Genomic DNA, 19,037 nt, shown 5'->3' on the forward strand with positions numbered 1-19,037 from the left:
GCGGTAGCGGGGTTCGGGGGGCGGCGCTCGGCTGTGCCGCGTTTGCTCCCGCTGCGGCGTTCCGGGCTGCGCGCTGGGCAGCTCGCTTTTCGCTTCTCTTGGGTAGCGCAGAGCTCTGTCGGGGTGGCTCTGCGGAGGGGTCGATCTGTGGCTGTTGGGGCTGTGTGTCGCGGGACAGCCTCAGGATGAAACGGCGTCGGTTGGGAGCGGCTCGGCTCTGTGCTGTCCCTTCTTGGGCGGCGGGCCGTGCTGGGAGGGCGTGGCGGTTTTGTTTTCGGCTTCTACCAAGCCTAAGTTGCACGTGCGTGCTGCCCAACATCTGGTGAAAGCTCTTGGCTTGTGTGTGTGCTTCAGAAGGATTCAGGTGAATTTTTTTTTCCCCCACTTGTCAGTCTGGGCTGACTTTGAAGAAGCTCCAGTGTGGGTTCCGGTTCCCTGAGCGGTGAGAACTCAGGGCTTGATGCTGCTGAGGCTTTAAAGGCAGCCGATGCCTCCCTTTTCCTGGGGGCTGTGGTTGTTTGTGTTGGTGGTCGCTTTTTGGTTGTTGTTGTTCGTTTGGTTTTGTTCCCCCGGTGAACTTAATTCCTGATCAATTAACTTCTACCTCGGGTGTTTTGTATGTGCTGTGAGGTGCCACAGGGTAATTTCCCGGTGTTCGTTTCTGTTCCTCCCAGACATCCAAGTCAAATCAAGGCAAGCTTGGGCCGAGGAAAGCATCCAGAGCTGAGTTTTTGTGTATAATGAGGGAATTTCCCACATGTGTGGGGAAGAGTTTATGTGTTGGCAGAGAAAAGGCATGGAGGCTTTCAGTTCACAGTGCAATAGAACTTTGTTCATCCTGAACAAAGCAGCACTGAAGTAATAGTTACTGTATGATGCAAACTCCAGAGTAACCAGGAATTGGTTTGGATGTTCCAGATGTGAACTGGTCATGACTGGGATCTAGTCGGACTCGCTGTTCATTCAAATATTGTTTCCATGTTGTGTCAGTCTGTCTAAATTTGGTTTAGTTTTAATTAACTAACAATGTACAATGGGCACGTGGCTTATTTCTGGTTTTGATTCATTTCCATCTTCACCTTCTTAAACTGGCTCTAGTTAACATGGGAAGAGCAGAAGTTTCAAATGCAATTTGGAGTGCTGCTTCGGGTCTGATATGCATTGCGGTTTCAAAAGAGTGAACGGAATAATTATCTGGAAATTAACTCTGAACTTTGGGGAAATAATACTCTGTGTGTATAGATAGCAGATTGTACTCAGGCTGAGAACGTGTGCTGTTCATGTGTGTCTTCTAAAAATATTTTCACATGCAAATTACATAACCGTTGGCTGCATGCTTCTAACCAGATTGTCACTGCGAGGCTGATGGTTCCTGAGAAACTGGATGCAGAGTGGGAGATACCAACTGAAAACTTCTGCTTGAAAGGTTTTGTTTTTCAGGGTTTGCTTGTACTGTTCTCTTCTTTTACCAAAACCATATGAAATTAGAATTTAAACACATGAAATGCCTTTTTGAGAATGCAAGACTGATACAGTAACTGACTATATGTATACCTCTTTTTTCCCTGTTTAATGCTTAAATATATGGTTAATATTGTTATATACATATAGGATGAGTTTACAGTCCTGACGATTGCAATTTTGAGAGTGAATTTTGAGTTGTTTGTGTATAAAAAGTCAAGATTACTGCAATTGTAAACCTTGCATTTCATGACTAACTTCAAGTCCACAAGTCAGATTCTTGCATTGCTGCTAGCTGATGTTGATATGTACACACGGTATGCCTGGCTCTTGCATTCTGGTATTGTAACCGGAGAAAGGGAGATCTTTGTTATGAAGTCAGTAGCCAAAATATGAGGCTGGGTTCATGTGGTCACCTGCTGACCTGTTTAAATCCTTTTCTCTGCAGTGGAAACCTCTTGTAAGATATTCTTAGGACTTTTTTTTCCTCTGACCTTTTGAAAATAAATTCTGTGTTGTTTCCCTACTACAGTGTGTAACCTGTGTAACCTTGACAAAGAGGAGAAGTTTATTTGCTGCTGACAGTTAAAGGTGTGTTTTTTTTTCTTTTTAATTTTCCCCACTCCAGCTCTTAACAGGAGCATCTTTAGACTGTAGCAGAGAGAAAAACTATCTTGAATGGAACACCTTAAGCACATTTTCTTAGTTTTCATTGTGCTCTTTGAGTTACTTTGTCTCGCTGTCCTATGGCTTGTAGGTTTCAAACTCTAATGCAATATGGAGCAATAATCAAAACTTGGTAGCTTTGGGATTTTCAGAACTGGATTGCTTTCAGGAGTATAACCCTGATGCAGTGTAGCTTCAATATCATGAAACCAGTGATGTTTTCCAGTTGTGATTGCTGTCCATAGGATGCTACCCCCAATTTGGCTATATGCCTGCATCACAGAATCATAGAATCACAAAGATTGGAAAAGACCTACAAGATCATCCAGTCCAACCATCCACCTATCACCAGTAGTTCTCACTAAACCGTGTCCCTCAACACAACGTCTGAATATTCCCTGAATAGCTCCAGGGTCAGTGACTCCATCACCTCCCTGGGCAGCCCATTCCAGTGCCTGACCGCCCTTTCAGAGAAGTAGTATTTCCTAATGTCCAGCCTAAATCTTCCCTGGTGCATCTTGAGGCCGTTCCCTCTCATCCTGTCACTGGTTATGTGAGAGAAGAGTTCGACCCCCAGTTCACTACAACCTCCCTTCAGGAAGTTTCAGAGAGCAGGAAGGTCTCCCTTGAACATCCTCTTCTCCAGACTGAACAATCCCAGTTCTCTCAGCTTTTTGCCATCAGACTTGTGCTCCAGAGCCCTCACAGCTCCACTGCTCCTCTCTGGACACACTCCAGGGCCTTGATGTCTTTCTTGCAGAGAGAGGCCCAAATTGAACGCAGTGCACAATGGGGTTGTATTGCTACTCTTAGTGCAGGTCAGCATTATGTAGAACAAATATTTTAACACTGATGTAAGGAACTGACTTGAACTCAGTGTGAGGTAATATAACATCAGTCCAAATGAAGTTGGGTTTTGGTAAGCACAAAGATCTTGGTTAACTTGTTTATAACAATGAGGACTTCAAAAATGGTGTGGAAGTTTGGGGTTGTATTGGTTAAATGATGTTCAAAATAATAATTAAAAAAAAAATTAGACAAGCAAAGTGTTCTGAAATAAATTGAAAAAAGCATAGGTAATATTTAACATCCAAACAAGATGTGTTGGTTTCTAGTCTCATATTGTTTTTTTTGTGTGTGTTTAACTGATGTTTCTCCTAAAGGCAGGTTTTATTTAGGTCTCCCTTTCCCCTGAGTTCAGGTTTTGTACTGGTTTTTCTGTTCTTCTTCACAAAAGTCTGAGATTTCTGAGATGTAATTTCTTTTCTCTTAGTTGTGATTGTATTTTTAAATGATTGACTCGTGACAGAATTCCAAGACATTGTATCAGGAAGGTGATTCATGAGTTTTGAAAGCGGTGCTTTTCAGCAATAACGTCTGAAGGCAGTGTTTTATTGAGGGCAAATGGGGATGATGCTGGTTTCTATTGCTTCTCTTTTCTGTGTATTGGTAAAAGGGAAATCAAACTATATCTGTGCAAGCACACAGGGTTGGATGTAACATACCATTCTTTTTAAAAGTACCCAATTCTTTCATTCTGTTTTCAGTTACTTTGGGAGTCTCCTGTTTTAATTTCTTGAAAATATGCAATAATCAAATGTATTGAAAAGTCAAGTCCTTGTGACGCTTGGAAAGTTTCTGAATATCTTGCCAGCTGAACTTGGTTCAGAAGGTAGAAGTATGATGAATATTACTTGCCATTCGAGACTTTTCCCAGGAATACTTTTAGACACTCGTGCTAAAATTTGTGTAGATTTTGGCAACCATTATCTTGTGGTGGTCTTATTTAAACTTGATTATTTTCTTTGCTCTCTACAAATAATTTCAAAAATCATCCTGTGAAAAGATGCCATTAAAAATAGTTTTCCCATCTCATCTTCCTTGAATTGCCAACAACTGTATGCTTTCCCAATTTCTCACAGAATTGCACGAGTCTTGGAAGTTACATTTTAAACTTGCTGGGGCTAATTGTGTGTGAGCTCACATCTGGCTGTAAGCAAAACCTTTCCTGAGCTTGAATTGTCCCCTCGTTTTTGGACCGTAGGGTTTCCTGAGGTTTAAGCATTAGGCTTAGCGTTATGCACATTTAGAAACAGTTGATGAATCAGAATTCCTTTATGTGGGGTTAACCAAACTGAAAACCTATGAAGTGCTGTACAGAGGAGTTACGTATCTGTTTTATTTTCTGGTGGTGCTTAAAGGCTGCATCACAATTGAATTTTGTTGTGGTTTTTGCTGTAATACATGTGGTTCTTCACCCTCAAAACCTGAAGACCATCATCCTTCTCAAATAAATAGATAAATTCCCAAACTGGTTGTGGAGTGGTGTGTTTTTTGTTTTTTTTTTTTTTTTTTGTGTAACTCTTGGCTCCTTTGCTGCTTGCATGTGGGACAGAGATGAGGGAGAAAGAAGGAAAAATATATATATATATATCTGTTACTTTCAATACTTTTTTCCCCCCCGTGGTGCCTGAAATATCAGTAGTTCAACTTCTAGCTGTAACCAGATTTTACTACTGCTTTTTTGCTGGTGTGTATTTATCACCCCTCTCATTCTCATGCATTGCAACTTGCTGGCCTAATTGGTTCTAATTACATGTCATAGAATCATTAGTGCTGGAAAGGACCCTTAAAGGTCATCTAGTCCAACTCCCCTGCAGCGAACAGGGACACCACACTAAGATCAGGTTGCCCTGGGCCTGGTCCAGCCTGGTCTTGGAAGTCTCCAGGGATGGGGCATCCACCACAGTTGTTCCAGTGCTTCAGTACTCTTGTTCCAAAAGAATTTTTCTTTGTATCTAACCTAAATGTGTCTTTTCTAAGCTTGAATCCATTTCCCCTTATCACAATAGACCCTGCTAAAGAGTCTGTCCCCTTTTTCTTACAGCCTCCCTTTACTGAAAGCCACTCCCAGGTCTCCCCCACAGCCTTCTCTTCTCCCGGCTGAACAGCCCTAGCTCTCTCAGCCTGTCCTACAGGAATGTGTTCCATCTCTTGGCTCATTCTTGTGGCCCTCCTCTGGATGCACTCCAACAGCTCCATGTCTCTCCTGTATTGAGGACTCCACATCTGGATGCAGTACTGCAGGTGAAGCCTCACCAGCACAGAGCAGAGGGGCAGGATCACTCCCTCACCCTGCTGACCACATTGCTTTGGATGTAGCCCAGGATAAGGTTGGCTTTCTATGTGAGGGAACATTGCTGTTTATGTCCAGTTTCTATCCACCAGTTCCCCCCGATCCTTTTTGGCAGGGTTTTGCTCTGTTCTTCCATCCCCCAGCCTGTACCGATAGCAGGGTTTGCCATGACCCAGGTGCAAGACCTTGCACTTGGCTTTTCCTAATGTGTTTTTTTTATGTGGCAGCAGCATCCAATGATGTTTGCACAAGTGGGTCTTCATGTGGTACCACAAAAGCATCTCCTCCTCATTTGTTCCTTCTCCCCCCAAAGTGCCAGGACAATCATTGGTGGTATTCAGGCTGCGAGCTTCCTGTCTAATAATACACAGGATTATCACCAATGTGCAAATGCAGTTGTTTTTGTTGAAACAGGTATTCTCTAGTGAATTTTCATTTTCTAAAATAGAAGAGCAGTATAAGTTGGCAGTAAAAGGGAATTTCTAATATTTAGTAGAATCAATTGTTCATCTTTATATATATATAAAAAAATCAAATATTTTTGACAGAAATATGAAATGAAGATATCCAAGGTAGGAATTTTGCTGTTGAAGATATTCTCTCACTTTGTGGATGTGTCCTATCTCTCATTTTCAGCTTTAGCTTGCTTGATGCCTATCTCTTGCTGTTCAGTGACTGGGGCCCCTCGTGTGTGCAGTCAGTGCTGGAGCTTCTTTCCTGCATCAGAACTCCCAGGCCAGGTCAGTGCTCAGTCTGATTTGTGTTCTGCTGCACAGAGGTTCCCAGATTTTACTTGATGCTACGGGTGCTTTATTTTGCAGTAGCTTCCTACCTGCATTTTTGTAAGCATCTCCCTTTCCTAGTTGTGTGGTCAGTGCAGTGGTATGCTGGCAGGAAAGTTCTATGGCAAGGTGTGAATTTAACTTTTTTTTTTTTTTTTTTTAACAGGTATGTAAGAGTAAACTAGGTTTTCTGGAGTACCTTTTACTTTAAGAATTAGTAGATCAAGTCAGATGGTTGCAACATTATGTGCAGCAGTGGTTATGTTATTAACAGCTGATTTGGGAAGGCATATGAGTAATACCTTGACAAGTTTAAGTTCCATTTTAGAACAGTTTTAAAGGTCGTCAGTGTATTTCTTAAAACACTCAAAATGCCTTTCAATTAGGCACAAGAATAAGGTTATCAAAGCTGCTGCAGTCTGCAGCCAGTCCTTCTCTTTTGTGCATCCCGCTGCTCTTTGTCTTGTGGTTGTTAACATTTAAAGAGCATGTTTATGGGTTTCAGTAGCCTCTGCAATCAACAGAAATTGCTCTGAAATCCTAATAAATGAATCAAAGAAAGATCTTCAGTTCTCTTTCCACTATTTAAACTTAATTTTAATTATGCTGTATTAATATCTGAAGTTATTTATTACCTGCTAATAGAAATACTTAAAATCTTAAAGTATGATTTTTTTTTCCTGTTTAATTAGCTTGGCAGAGTTCATGCATAACTGTGCAGTGTAAATAAACTGTTACTGTATTTCATGTTTCAGAGCAGAGGGGCATTGCTGAATTAATATACATTTCTTTTGTTACTGTGTTGTTGGGTAATTGTGCTTTATAATATATTTCAACTTTTTACATTTAAATTGTCTCTGTGTTGTTGCTTGTTTTGTTGTTGTTCTTATGTTGTTATTATTATTTTTTTACTAGCACTGTTATGCCATATTAAATTGCATCTTCTTGCATGAAAAAAGGTGTAAAATAGAATGCAGATACGAAATGGAGATCTTTATCAGAGTAAAAATAGAAGAACGAAATAAAACCATGACACTAAAGCAGAGGTTCCCAAACTTATTGTACTGAAGTTTGGTCATTGATATGGATGGGAGGGGACTGTTGATCCCAGTGGTGTTCATTTTTCTATCCTATGTTCCTCAATCTATGACACATTTCTGAAGGCAGAACTCAGCTCTGTGCTTCCTCAGAAGCCTCACTTACTAGTTTATCACCCCTGCTTCACTCCGTCCTGTTCCTGCAGACCACCATCTACTTGTGTGTGGCAAGCCCAGTTCCAAAATTGCTCTCAAAGCAGTATCTGCTTACAAAATGTTAACTGTTGAAGTGTGATGATGTTCACAGGCCTAGCTGGAAGGTATTGTGATACACCATAGCTAGAAACAAAGTGTGGCAAATAGCTGGTCTTACAAATCCTTCTTCAGATAAGTAGTGCCCTCAAAGGCCATTGAATGCATTTCATTAAGGATTACATGTGATTAGTGGTCTGTAAGGTCAAGAGTATAACCTGTCATTAATGAGTATTCATATATTAACGCTGCTTTGAACAGGAAGTTCAACTAGATTGCCTCTGAGGTCAGTTGCAATGAGAATGTTGTGATTATCACACTTGTATTGTGCAAATAGATATTTAATTTATAAAACGACGATTAAATAAGCTAAGCCCTATCAGATGCTGCAATTAGTTTTACTTATTCTGTCATATTGTAGTATGGAGATAAAACTTGAGTCAAATTTGTAAGATTTAAAACAGTTTAAAAAAAAAAAAAAAAAAAGACTTTTTTATGTATATAATTGAATTCCTTGTATATAGTTCTGTATTCTTAGCATACAATTGATTTGGTTGTGGTTCTGGAGCTAGTCAGAGTATAGTGCCAGCAAATGCAATGCTCTTAATTGCAGCTGAACTGTGTCAATGGGCTCAAGTTGACTCTGGCTATTTCAGGTACTTTTGGCACTGAGGCTGTTGTACAAAGCCATCGGTGCAGATCAGCAGTCTGAGAAAGAAAGGTTTGAGGCCCCAAAAACTTCCAAAGCAAAGACTCTGCATGTGAGAAGGAATTCCTATATTCAAAAACTATCAAACAAACAACGTTCTGTGTTTACATTCTGAGTATACATAGATGTTACCACAGCTGGTTGAGTTGAATAAACAATGTGCTGAATGAGTTTCAAGATGGATGCTTTTTCATTATTTAAGAAATTGAATTTGACTGATGGTAGTATGGTCCTTCTCATTAAGATGTATGCAGAACTCATACAGATTTCCTTCCTGCTTTTGGATAACATGTATACCTACCGATACTTCTTTCACTGTTACCATTTAGTATTGTAAATTAATTATTTTAATCATAGAATCAAGGTTGGAAAAGATCACTAAGATCTTGGGTCCAGCTGTTGACCCATCACTGTTGACCATACCCACCGAACCTTGTCCCTCAGTGCCACGTCTACCCTTTATCTAAAAAGTTGGTGATAAGTGAGGAAGTCTCCAAATGGCTCACTGCAAAAAGCCAAATCACTTTCTCATTCACGTGACTGGAAATATTTTTGTACAATGTTTGACCCTTCCAAATATATTAAATATCCACATGTGATTGTTGTCCTGCCTTACTGCAGTGTATTTCGGGGAAGTACTTGGTCGCTTCTCTGTTTTTATTTAAAAAAAGGGTCTAAGATATCAGCTGATGTAAGTAGTGTAGTAAGGGCTGGATAGGTCTCCTGGTCTATAGGAATTATAGAAAGAAATTAAAAAAAAAATAAAAAGTGCTATGAAGGAGCTGAGTGAATTCTTTACGTTACTCTTTGCTACAGAGAATGTTGTGAACATTCTGTTCTTTTCAGACAATGTAGATGGGACATTATCTGATTATTGAATTAGAGAATCAAAAAATTGAATGCTCAAATTCTCAAGACCCCTCAGTCACAAGGACTACATGCAGTTCCTCCTGTGGTTCTAGAGAATGAAGTGGCTGAGCTGCTAAGAATGCCTCCGCTTAGGAAGTGATGCTGTGCCAGAAGACTGAGAGCTGTCAGTTGGTGTATGTGCTGCACTTCTAAACTGAACGTATCTGGAATTTGCAGACCAAGGATTCATATTTTAATGCCAAGCTAACTGATGTAAATACTGAAGTACTTGAATACAGTCAAGCAGTTCTGTGAGAACACAGGTCTAATAGAGCCTAGTTTGCTACATAGCCATATGCCTTAGAGGTACCAGCTGCTGCTGGGATGTTTATAAGCTGTTTCTATTATGTCTGTATTAGTGTTTTAATAATGTGGGTACATGCTGCAGCCTTTAGTCGGTTTGTGCAGTTTGTGGCTCTATCTTTTCTATTCACCTGTCCAGTGCTTGGAATTCTGACATCTCTGAATGCATACAAAACTGGAAATGCTTTTTGCTTGCACTTTCACAAAACTGAAATCAGGTAGTGGACTTAGAAGTTATGAAGGGTCTCACAGAACCTAGGTAGGCACATTAAACAACATTTGTCTCATCTGTCTTTGTCTGTCTGAACAGAGAAGCAGCAGGAAGGTCATCTGTTTGGCACTTCTAACCAAAACAGGGGTTCGTCAAGTTATGCCTCAAGAGTCTGTAGTAGAAGTGTTTACTTTTGTCTTTAAATAAGCATCCAAAGTAAAATTCTATATACATTTGGTAAAATTAGAGAAAGTTGTGAGGAACTGGCGGACAGCCTTCTAAAGGATGCATTAGCATAATAATGGTAGATGTCATTCAGTATTTGCAGTTACAAAATAACTCTTAGTGGAAGGAATAACTGAACTACCTAAAGAGATTTCTAAATTACAAGTAAATGTTGCAAAAATGCATTTAAGATCCCAGGTGAAAATATCCTTAATAAGTGTCCACTGTGAAAGAAGCAGCTTAAAAATTTATTTTAGTGATGCTCCTTAGTAGCTTTTAATGAAAGTTCCTTACTTAATCATCTCTGCTGAAATGAACTGTCCATCTGGTTTCATTGCAAACGCCATTGATGTTTACTTTACTGATCAGTGTGTTTACGTATCCTCTGGGTGTTTTTAAATGCTGTCGACAAATAACAAGTTCTGACAAATAAAGTCTTTGCATCTTACATAATTAAAATAATACTGCTGTATTTCTTGCTTTTGGATTTATTTTCTTTGGGTTATCTCTAAATGCTCAATGGCAATACATTCATTCTGCCATTTTGGAGGAGCCTGTGCCACAGAATAATGATCTGAAGAGAGCTAATGTATTTGCAAGGAAGAGTCCTCATTTGTGCAATAGTGTTGATGCAGCTAAGAGGTGCCTTGCCAAGTTCAGGTAAGTGTTTTCTCTTTGCTATTTTAAAATGTAGGTCTGCTGCCATTTCATTTGAATTAGCATACGTGCATTGCCATGTCAGAGCCTGTCAGGCTTCATGTTGGTCATTTGGCACATGAGGTAACCTGAAATGAAGAGGCATGTGCTGTAGCATGCATGCCTACAAGATGTATAGAGGGAGGTTTTTGTCTTGAAAATTATTCTGGGATAATTCCTGATCTCTGGAGTAGTTTGTGAGGATGGAGATTATGGTGATCATAATGACACAGTTCCCTTTTGCTACGAGTTCTTTTTCAGAGTTGGGCTTCTTTATATTTGGGATTCATTATTTTGCAGAGCCACGGACGGCTGTGGTTATGGATATAAGTGTTAATAATTAGTTAAAATGGATCCTTAAATTTTAACGTGGTAACATTGGCTCGGGGTTTAATTTTATATTGTGGGTGTTTTCTGTTTGTTTGTTTTTTCTAGACATCCAATTATTTTAATAACATAATAACAACTTCACAGTAGAAGCTGCTTTACAGCCGTGCTCTGTATGGGGAATGTTGGCAGTGTAGCTCCAGTAAAAAGTGCTAGCAGTAGAATAATAAAATAATCATAAATAAATATTTAAATACATTCTTGAGTTTATTTTCTTGTGTTCTTATTGCAAGCTGCAGAGGTTTAGCTGGCTATAGGCTTGGTCTTCCAACCATTAGTCAGACAAGAGAGAATTTCCAAAGAAAACCAAACCACGCTTATCAGTAAGGCATAGTACAGTTTGTCAGGCTTGTCTGTGGCGCATGCAAATCCGACCATTTTCATGACACTTGTCTGCTGTGATGTTAAATTACTGGATCCCTTGCATAGGGACGTTTCCATACATACTTACATACATACATACATACATATGCCCATTATCTGAGAGCACTAAAATACCGTTTGTCTTGCTAAAAGTCCACAGAATGAGAAGTACTAATATATATATATATATACACACATATATATATTTAATATAATATATATATATGTATAATTTAGTATGATCAGATACTTTGGGTCCAGAAACAGAGACTTCTGTTCTGCTTGTTTTTATGCACATATTTAACTGTAATTATTAGTGTCATCCTGGGATAGTGCTTCTTCCTCAGAACTTCAGTGACATAAAAAAGGGCAGTGCTTTTAATGTAAGCCTTTGCTTTAGTCTCCTTACAGTGAGAAGATACTGTTTTAAATAACTGGAATTGATCATTAAACACCAGAATCTAGTTCAGAAATGCATTTGAACTCTTAGTAAGGTACTCTAGATATGGTCAGCACCAGTGAAAACTAGAATGTTTCAGTAAAGTTCTAAAAAGTTGGACTGCATTTCAATGGAATCATCACAAGAAGAAAAAATCATTTTGGAGACTATTCATAAAATTTATGATTTTGCTCTGTGATATGAATGAAATGAGCTATGCATCATTTTCAAAATACTTTTTTTTTTAATGTAAATGCCACAGAATTATAAAAACTGGGGAAATTATGCATCTGTTTTTTAGTTTTTTATTTATGCAAAGAACAATATTCTTAAGCTTATTAGGTTTTTGTATAGATGAGAATAGATGCTACCCATGCACAAAGTTAAACTGTTAGTGAACACAGTACTACAGAAAACAAGGTGGGACAAAAGTGAAGCCTAAACCAAGTTCAGTGTTATTCTGTAATAATGCTTATGATGTCTGAAATGCAGATATTTAGATAAGTATATTTTTCCCCTGAATCAATGAATGGAACTGTTATTCTTAGCACAGCCTGCCATACTTGAACGGAACCGTTTTTTCTTGGAAGAATGAACAGAATGCTGCATCTAAAGAGTAAGAAGGTAAGGCACTTGAGATTGTTATTTCAGGAAGCAGTTAAAAGTAATTTCAGTGACTTGTAATGAATGCAAATATACAAAAATACTTGATTTTTTTATGCATCATGAAGTCTTAAATGATTTATATCAGTTCCTGCCTGTTGGTTGTTGTTTTTTCTTTTTTTCCATGGGTGGAATTTCTGAAAGTATTCAGCTCTGCTTTCTAAATGTGTTTTCGCTGAAATTAGTGAGCTGACCTGAGTGGGAATAAAAGGTGGTTTATCTTTAGTGAGACAAAGTTAAGTCATCACTATGTAATTTTGAAATCCCATCTTTGAAATACTGGGGCTTTGACATTCAGTGGGATGAGAATCTCACGACAGACTGACTACTGTGGACACCCAGGCTACAGCTCAGGTAAATAACTTCATTGGAGGAGGATCTGGAAGGTTTCTTCTTTTCTAAATTGTGATCATTAGGAAGCAAAGGGTGCAACTTAAACTGTAAAGATTTTCCTCTTACATTTAAAATAGATTTGCCTATGCCTGTGAGAGGTCCATTAGTTCTAGTTAGAGCATTATACAATTATCTCATGATTCAGAAGTACTGTTTCTAAAGAGATCTTCTTTATCACCATAGGACATGAATCTGTAGTTCCACTCACAGTGATTTTATCTCATTTTCCAACACGTAGCCAAGAGTAAGATTCTAGTTCTGCTACTGCAATTTCCATTTTGCAAAGACAGAGATGTCTTGGTAATGCATGCATAATTTAGAAATAACAGCTTCTCTATTGGAGTAAGTGTTAGGGGCTCTGTTCAGATCGTAGAATTAACTTGATTTGTTTCCTGCTCCTGCTGGTCTGCACTTTCTCCAGGTAACTCAGTTGTTTGAGTTCCAACAGCACAATGTAGTTTGTAACCAGAGCTGTAAAGTCACCTGGAATTGGTACTACTTTACTTTTATTTCCACTCTTGTGAAGTACAGTAGTGAAGCAGGTGTTGCTACTGCATTAGTGGAGGCAGGGAACTTGGAAAGAAACTGTGCCATGGGAATGCGAACTGTGACAGTCATCTCCTGTAATCAGTTCTACCTTATCATCTGGGGTCTTCTGTCACTCTCTGTTTTGGTTGAGATGAGGAAGGGCTGGGCAGAGGAGAAATTGAAAATGATTTTGTAATTGGTAGGAAAAAAAAAAGCTAGAAATGTTCTTTCTGGAGAAAACATATTTTTCAAACTTTTTTTTTTTTAAAGTCATTAGATCATTTAAATCATTAATGCTTTGGGGATTTGTTTATTCAAGATTTACTCCATTTCAGTTACAGATTTACTTCCTTGCTTTCTTCAAAAACAGAAGGATGCTTTTAAAGATAAGGATTTTGAAATGAAGAATAAAAAAGGAGAGTGTTTTAAGAAAAAGAGTTTGTAATGGACCAAATAAGCACGTATGTTATCTTTTAAAAATATTTAACACAAGTGAAGCTCCTGTATGGCAAGCCTCAAGACCAAGGTAAGAGAGTTTGAAAGGGGAGAGGAGGCTAATTGTTTTCCAAAGAGAAATGGGACAAAGATATTCTATAGTACTTATATATCAGTGTGTTGGACACAGAAAGAGCTATGCACACAAGTCATATATCTGGCTCTGATACTATGCTTCTAACTTAGCGTGCTAATGATAGAGAAGTTGCTGGCTGTGAGATCTGATTTTAAGCCTTGAGGTGAGTTACTCAGTGACAACAGTACTAGATACCACACAACACACTGTGAAGATTTGTGTTCCCAGCATTATGACATTGTTTTAAGAACAGAAAGGTGTCCTGATCATCAGCATCCAGCTTAAATACTCCCCTCTTGGATGTTGTTATTCCCCTCTTGTTAATGTTGTCATATTGAACTGGGTGGTTAAATTTTCAGAGGAGACTGTTTTTCCTTATCTGAAGTCTGACTATGGGAGTTTCAGGGTCTGAAAAAGAGGACATATCTCATTTCTGGTGTGCTCGCCAAGAAGAGGTTATGAAGACTGCAGTGAGCTTTGTTATCTTGCTACGGAATGGGTAATTGTATGTGTTAGGCAGTACAGGTTCCTAATTGCTTCGTTTAACAATACCTTAAGTCTCTGTGGAGTTAGTCTGAAGTACCATGCTGCTTGCAAAAATAGTAGAGGTTGAAGCACAGCAGAGGGAAAGAACTAATGAGGAGTATACTGTAGGTCACGAAGAGGATACATTTTCTTGGGTTACAGACCAAGTTATGGAATGCAGTCTTCCAAGATAGAAACACTGTACTTGGATCAAATGAGGACTTTGATCAGCCCTCCAAGGAGGGATAGTCAGAGATATGAATTTTATTCTGTGCAGCAGAGACCTGGCCCTAAGACTCCAAATGCCTTGAAAGGCCTTGTGCTTCAGATGTAGACAATCTTAAATTCATGGACAATGTATGTCAGTTTGTAGATGGATGAAGTGCCCTGTGCTTTGGTTTGTTAATGGCTGTGATTGGAAACATCTTTTTGCTAAGTTCTACCAGTTATTTTCAAGACTGTTGCTGGAATTTATTTACTCTCTAGTACGTTGGTGAAGATATTCACAATTCTTTAAGCTGTGTCTGCTTTGACACATACCTATTTGTTCCTAAACATCAAGTGAGGTTGTTCACTCCAGAGTCTGATCTGTTTCTGTTACTGCTTTCTCTTTCATCCTGGTTTTAGAAAAACTGACTTTTCGTGGCAATTTGCTGTGGACTAATTTCTTATTGGGCCATTTAATTCTGTACCTTCTGTTCATACATATTATTACCTAACAACTTGGTTTACCAACAAAAGCCAATTAATAGTAGTATCTTACAGCCACGGAGGCATAATGTGGGGCTGGAAGCAATGTGAACTGAATTTTCTAGTCATATTTTATTTATCAGAATATCTATCTGTAATATTAAATATAGTAGATATTGAAGATTAATCTCACCTAAATAATAATGAAAAAGGAACTCTGACGATTGGAAAGAGAAACTTGGCTGAGGGATTTGGGGGAAAAAAAGCTTTGGCATCCACAGGAAGAAAACATATATATTCCTCATTTTTTTTTTCTAGAAATCTACTAGAAATTTTAAGGAAATGTTCAGATGTCCAAATGCAAGTGATTTAAAAGTAGTAACTTACTATTACACTCTTCAAGATGCTTTATGTAAGTAAATACTATAATGCAGTTAGTCTGATCCAAAACTTCATTGCATTGGAAAATTGCAATCCCTATGTACAGTAGACTACTGGTAGGTCTTTGAAGTGCTCTCTTAACTATTTGTATTGAGCTAATTGTATAAACAAGTCTTGTTTGTTTAACAAGATTTTCTGGAGGAGTAATGTACTTCTCTTGTGTTTAGGATAAGTTGCTACAATTGCAAGAAGTTTAATTTTATTTTCAACTTCTTTACTCTTGCTGAGGTTGATCAACTAGCAAACAAAAGGTTTTAAGAACTTCTGTTTGCAAGAGTTTCATTTGTAAGATTAGAACAAGTTTACGTGATTAAAATTCAACATTTGATGATTATTTTTTTGTATCTGATATACCTATCAGCAACTTTGCAAGTTGGGATATGGTTGATACAGTTCTCATTCTGAACTAAGCACACACAGCTCAGCTTTGGTAAGCAGAGGTTATACTGTAGGTATTTATCAAAAGATTTCTGGGTGTTGGAGGTTTCTCTTTGTGTAAGAGGGAGATAGGGAGACAAAAACATGCCTTCATGCTTTGTACAGTTTTCCTTGTTTATGGAAACATTAGGTAAATTTTTTTTACTTGGACGTTGTAACTTAAGCTTGAATAAATCGCGGAATTTCTATCCTGCATATCTGCATTTATCTCGAGTCTGTTTTGAAAGTTACTGTAATACAAATCATGAATAAGCAAGAAAATGTGTTGTTTTATCAGGTGATTCTGGTCTTTTAACTCAGTCAGCTAGGAGATCCAATCCTTAGAGACCTAAGGGTGACCTGCATGTAAAACTAATAAATAAGGAAGACCACGCCATTTGCTCCTTTTAAGGAATACTTGTCGAAGTAACTAAACTTTGTCCCTTTAGAAGCAAAAGGGCTGTTTGTGGGTTTGGGTTTTTTTCATAGCATAGCCTGTATTTGCAGATGTTTAAAATAACCAAATAAACTAGATAATGATGGAAATAATATTGTGTGACAGAACTAAAGGGATTTTGTTGAATAACTACTACCTGTTGCTGTCATTGACAGGCAGAGATAACAGTGGTCATTTCTGATGCTGTGGTCTGGCTGAGGAAGAGTGATTGCTTTATGTATTTTTCAAAGAAGAGTGCATGCTTACTCAGGATCCAGTGTTTGTTCCAAAATTCAACAATATTGCAGCATTTTTATTTCCAAAAAAAGTTAGTTAAATGTGGTAAAGTATTATGAAAAGAATAGTGGCACCTTAGTGGCACACGGAACACTCTTGTTAGCTGAACTTGACAGAATCTGGCAGAAATTCAAAGTGTGGTTTGTCTCTAGTAATTCCATTAACATTTCAAAGGTTGATAATGTTCTGGGAATTACACAACAGGGATTATTTTTTTATGTTAAGAATTAGTACTCTAAAGCTTTGCCTGCACTGGGAATATTGCAGCTATCTTGCAATAGGCGAATGTACTCTATTCAAGATACTAAGTTCTCTATCAGATATTTTGCTACTTTATCTATATTGGCATAATTGAAATAGCAGTGTTCTCTACGCCTAGTGTGAATAGAGCTGTATCAGTATAAAACTATATATTGGTTGCTTATTTCCAAATAGAAGGAACAACATAGGAGGGCTGGCCCAATTTCAGAAAATGTTTTTAATTATATTGCAGTTGCTACGCCTCTATGAACTACACGAGTGAGACCTTATACTAGAAGAAAATGACTTCATTCTAATTCCTTTGCTCTTATCCACAGGGCTCCATAAAAGGTTGCATCCTTTAGTTTTGTATGTTCAGTTTGTCTTTGTGGCAAACTTGTGTGTTAAACACATGTGCTTATATTCTAGAAAGCATAGATGATGAGTGGTTTGATAATAACAATGCGTCTTCATCTCTGAAACAACCCTACTAGTCTACTCAGTTTATACTGAAACAGTTTAATGTGAATGGTTAGAATTTTCCATCTGGCTGTGTGTACCAGAGCCTGCAGATCATCTGCCCTTCTGAATCCTAGCTTTACTCTTGTTTGGTATGGAACAAAATGTTTTATGTATCCTGACCAAACTTTCACTGCTGTTTTATAGATCAGTGTCTTGTCTTGCTTTTCTGATGTGCAAAATGAAGCTTGTCCAATATGTGTTACCCCAAAAAGAATTAAGATAATTGAAGTCAGAATATCTGAACTTGGATCACTTGCAATAAGGATGATCTGCATGCACATATTCTGTAAAGATAATGGATAACAGATCCAGATGATTCCTGATTTAAAGCTACAGACGAGGGAGTAATCCTGATTCCCATATTAAGAGGAGGGGAATTTCATAATGAGGAGAAGACTGAGAATGTGTGAAACCTTTCTGCTCTGAGACTGGAAGTACTGAAGAATGGACATGAGTCAGAGACAGGGACAGAAAGAGCACAAAGCCTGAGGGACCTTTGACCATCCAGAGAACACTCACCAGGTTTAACTAGCTGTTCTCTGTCCGATGCTCACTGACTGTTCCACTCTTTCTGCCTCTTCTGCTTCAATCTTGTTTACACTGTGTGCTTTTTTTCCCCCAATCTGCCCTCCTTGGTGCCTTTTAAAGTTCTTTGTTTGGCTGACTTTTTTTTTTTTTGTCTTCTTTTTTTTTGTTTGTTTGTTTTAATGGGAGACTTTTAACTGTCCTGTTTTCATGCACTCTCTGACAAATCAGAACTTCAGTTTTCATAAGTTTTCAAGTATGATGTGTGTTTCTTTGTCCTGCTTTTTGTAAGGAATCACTTGAAGGCAAATGAGTGCCCTTAACGAGAAGAGATGATGTGTATGAGATTTAATGGGATAAGGGAAGCATTGCTCCTACAGATTTTCTGTAGGTGAACTAGAGATTTAAAAGAGCAGATGTTGAAACATCTATGCATCCTTCTATTCAGAAAAAAAATTCTATAACTTTATTTTATTACAGTCTGACATACCGTATGATGAACGTTTCAGGATGGATATTATGTTGACTATGTTTGCATTGTGCATGCAGTTGTTGGCAATTTTGTTTGTTTGTTTTCCCTACTCCACAGCTCTTAAATTCTCTTTCTAGAGGTAGATGTAGGTTGCTTCTGTTCTGAAGCTTCAGTGCAAAGCCAACACAGCACTAATGATGGATGTGAATGGACATCTTAAGGATAACTGGATATGGCATCTTCAGTAACAGTGGCGTTTTGGTAAGAATCTGCATATAAATTATGAAATAATACATGATGGTTTTCTGTAAAATGTATTTATATCTGTCTGAAAATTTGTCCAATCTCTTAATGGAAATGTTTCTTCTACCATGTGATAAGTTGGAGGATTGCTCTATATTGTGCAGCACTTGAAAGTCTAAAAATGTACACAATTTTACTAAGCAGTGACTTCTTGCATATGAAACAGTAAGTTTTTAGATGACCGAGGGTTTTTAAAGTATTAATTAGTGACTATTTATGGTTCTCTGCTTCTGAGCCTATTTCTCTGAGTATTTACAACTGGATATTTTGAACTGTCACTAAACAAACAACACAAATACTTTTATTATACACAGACTAAATGTTATAATTGACCTCCAGTGGCATGTTTTACCACTATGTGTGCAACTTTCTAACAGGCAGTGAATGAAACAACCCAATTTTGTGGAAGATATGCAACATTTATGATTTTTTTTTTTT

The 19,037-nt window shown here is 38.1% G+C and overlaps 1 long non-coding RNA gene across 5 annotated transcripts; it reads left to right on the top strand.

Annotated features, from left to right (window-relative positions):
• Positions 1-6: 6 nt before the first annotated feature.
• On the top strand, positions 7-19,029 carry LOC104917548. 5 transcript variants are annotated; one of them, XR_796943.3, is made up of 5 exons: positions 7-6,003; positions 9,006-10,351; positions 12,125-12,200; positions 13,496-13,686; positions 15,265-19,029. It is a non-coding gene; the product is annotated as an uncharacterized LOC104917548 (long non-coding RNA). The 5 variants fall into 5 exon arrangements; XR_002111012.2 differs by having other exon boundaries at positions 7-5,677; positions 5,900-10,351; XR_002111015.2 differs by having other exon boundaries at positions 7-5,300; positions 5,900-10,351.
• Positions 19,030-19,037: the final 8 nt, after the last annotated feature.

The sequence above is a fragment of the Meleagris gallopavo genome, chromosome 1 (genome assembly GCF_000146605.3).
Source record: "Meleagris gallopavo isolate NT-WF06-2002-E0010 breed Aviagen turkey brand Nicholas breeding stock chromosome 1, Turkey_5.1, whole genome shotgun sequence".
Classification (NCBI taxonomy): Eukaryota; Metazoa; Chordata; class Aves; order Galliformes; family Phasianidae; genus Meleagris; species Meleagris gallopavo.